We start from the raw sequence: 3,502 nt of genomic DNA, 5'->3' as shown, positions 1-3,502 counted from the left end.
TGGGTACAACTAACCATCCTCTGGGTTGTAAGCCTCTTCTACAAGAAGAGAATTGATGGCTGGCATCATCATTAAATTAAAAAAAAAAAACCATGACTGAGGAGGTCTTATGCCCTGGGAATGGGCTGGGAGCGGCATTGTGAGGTACAGGGTGGGTGGCTTACTACTGTTACTTAGCTAAATTGTCACATTGCCAAATCACTTTCTATATATTTATATCACATCAGTAGAAAAACATTACACCTTCAGCTCAGCCATAGAAAAATGCTGTTTTCAGCCTTGATCAGAGAAACTTCTTTTTTTATGCTATGAATGATGGTGAATACAAACCCTTATGACTGCTCAAGGGGCTGTGATTTAGTGACACTGAGTTTCTAGCTACAAAGTGGGCATTTATGCCACACACTCAAAGGTTGAGCAAACATCACAGGCGAGGAGGCAGAATGTGTGTGTGCTAGGAAATATGGAGAAGGGCACAAAATGTTGTCACCAGAGCATAACGCAGCCATTGCAGTTATGATTTTACAGCAGCTTCTTCGTCCTGGACTTACTTGTACCAAACTGTGCCTGTCACTGTCAGTTATGGCTAGGGGAAGGGCACACAGGGCTCTACAGATCCCGGAGCTATTGGCCATTGCTGGACAATGAGGGAGACACAATCATATTCTTCAGATGTGTACTCACTGGACAGTCCACCAGGCACCAATGGAGAGTTCCAAACCTAAGGACACATACATAGCCCTGATTCAACTAAATGAGTTTTAACATCATGCATGTGAGTAAGGGAGTTATTGGAAGACAGAAGGTGGAAGGGAGACACACTAGGATGGGGTCAGAATAATACGAATGCATAATGAATGCCAAAAGGAGATTGTCAGAGAGAAAATTTAAGAAAAGTAATAAAAGGGAAAAAAATCTCATGATTCCTCTCTAATTTACATAATTTAATATATCAGTAAAAACTTTTAATTTTGAAAAATGTAACAACACTTTTGGTCCCTGCAGACAGATTAATTACCCCTTCCCTAGGAATACTGAATAAGGACACTTGAAGTATTCGCAAAAGGGAAATCTCTAGAGCTTGCCCAGTCTGTATAACCTTGTCCAGATCCCCTTGCATTGGCCTCTAACTCCCAAACTGATTCCTGATCACAGTTTTTTAAAGGACATTCTGCAGGGTATGACTCAGTGAACATTGTTAACATTTGAGTAATAATCATTATGAGTATGAAAATGTCTTCTGCTTACCTAAAATTTTGCTGTAAATTTTAGCCATCATCAAAGAGATTTCCAAATATAAAACTTATATAGTTGGACTTTTCTACTAGCCAGAGTGTTTATCAATTGTACAAAATAATGATTTTTATTAAGACTGTTCTATATATATATATATATATATATATAATGTATACTGCTAATAGTTACTGCTAATTGATTGAACTTTTGAATTATAGCTTCTTTATAAGATAACTATCTGCACTTCGTTGCTTACAGAAACGATATGTGAGTTGTGTAAGAGGAGAAATTACAACACGCTTATTTTACCAATTAGGAGAAGGTAAGTGATTCTTCTCAGGGCAAAGAACTCCAAAGTCTTCATGTTGATTTGAAACTGAATCCATGTTCCTGTTCTTTCTCTTAGTTTTTTTTTTTTTTTCATTAAAAATGTTGGAGTTCCTATAATAGAATTTTGGCAGAATTCTGTAGTAGATTTTCTTACTTTGATATTATTCTCGATTGCATGTTCTTTGGATTCCCTCAAAATGTTTTGGTTCTGCATTATGTATCCACTTAAGTGAGAAGAGTAATGCTACCACAGTCATAGGCTGCCTGTATCTGAAATGAGTTATGTGAAAACAAAATGAGATGTTCTACAAGAACAGTGAGATGAGAATGGTCCAGGAATACCATAATGTATACCATGGAGACTTTTTGGGTTTATTTTTAAAATTATGCTTCTTTCTCCCATTAAATACAAAGACAGGCAGACTGGTTTGTGGTTTTATGTTAGATATATCTTTTCATCTCATTGGCAGCTCAAACAGATAAAAATGAGAAAGCTGGAATAAAACTTTGCCCAGATCAAAAGGGTCACAATGAATTACGAATTAATACACTTAAAACTTCATTTTAAAGCTATTTTAATCTCATGCTTACTCTTAGAAAGTGGCTTAAGTTATTGAACCTGTAACCTTTCCTATTGTTCCTGTGTAACTTCTCAAATCCCTTGTTCTTGCCAAAGAAGATTAATATTGTCTAACACACACACACAGAAATAAACACACAAAACCTTCTTCATTATTGTTTGTAGCAAATGCTAAAAATAGCTATGTATGTCAAAATTGGAAACCATGATATATTCAATGGCAGGCATTTGAACTTGCTAAAGATTGTTGAGAAAGATATAAAAATGATGAAATGTGGAATAACCAGATCTATGCTAAAATGAGTTTACCACTGATATGTGATGAGCTTATATCATAACACTAAGAAGACAAAGAATGATTTAAGAAGGCATGGTTTTTATCAAACTATAATACGGACTTCAAGGAAAATAGTAATAACAGCCTATATAAAAATGTAGAGAAACAACATTATTCTTTGAGTAAAGACAAGAAACCCTAGAGAGCACAGAAATGATTACTGGCTGGAATGTGGGAGAAAAGACAGAATGGAAAGTTTCAAAACCTCAAGCCTGACAAGCAAGTGAAGCCCCACATTTCAGTATTCACCCTGATCTGACCAGTGGGAAGTGACCTGACCCAGCCTGACAACATGATGGCTGTGCTCCTCACATTCTAGCATGCTCTGATTGAAGTGCTTTATTGACTGAATCCCCACAGTAATACTTCAAGGTAGGTTTTGTGACTGTCTTTATTCTGTGGGTAAAACATGATATTTGGGGGCAATGGGACTACAGTGACTCCCACCTGGTAAGAAATTGCTCCAATGTGGGTATTTCCAAGCAATTTAAATCCTGTTTCCGCCACTGATTCCCTCACTTAACAAATTGTATTTTCAGGTAGATCTCATTCCCATAACTCCAAATATACCTCAAAAACTATCGTGTACAAGAGTTAAACACCTTAGCCAATTCAGAAACTTTTTATTTAGTTATGCATTTTCAAGATGTACAAATGTTGGTGATGATGAAAATTGGTCTGAGATGATGAAGGTGATATGTCATTATAATATTAAGAATGCGTTTGTTTGTTTGTTTGTTTGATTTTTGTTATTTGACAGGATTTTTATGTATCACAGGCTTGTCCAATTAAGAGCTTTTAAATTCATTAAGGACACATTTGCCTTTACATTAAGGATCATTTCATCTGTATTTTTGTTTGTTTTGTCTGAAATGAGAGGAAACTATAGCGGTGAAAAATATGAAAGGATTCCTTGATCATACACTCTATTAGTTCACTCTGAAAACATAAGTACTTATTTTTTTATGAAAGATGTCAAAAATTAATTACAAAACCAGATGACTGGATTTGATTTAAAT

This window comes from Psammomys obesus, unplaced genomic scaffold (genome assembly GCF_907164565.1).
Source record: "Psammomys obesus unplaced genomic scaffold, mPsaObe1.curated_primary_1811, whole genome shotgun sequence".
NCBI classification, from domain to species: domain Eukaryota; kingdom Metazoa; phylum Chordata; class Mammalia; order Rodentia; family Muridae; genus Psammomys; species Psammomys obesus.
This window is presented reverse-complemented; position numbering follows the sequence as displayed.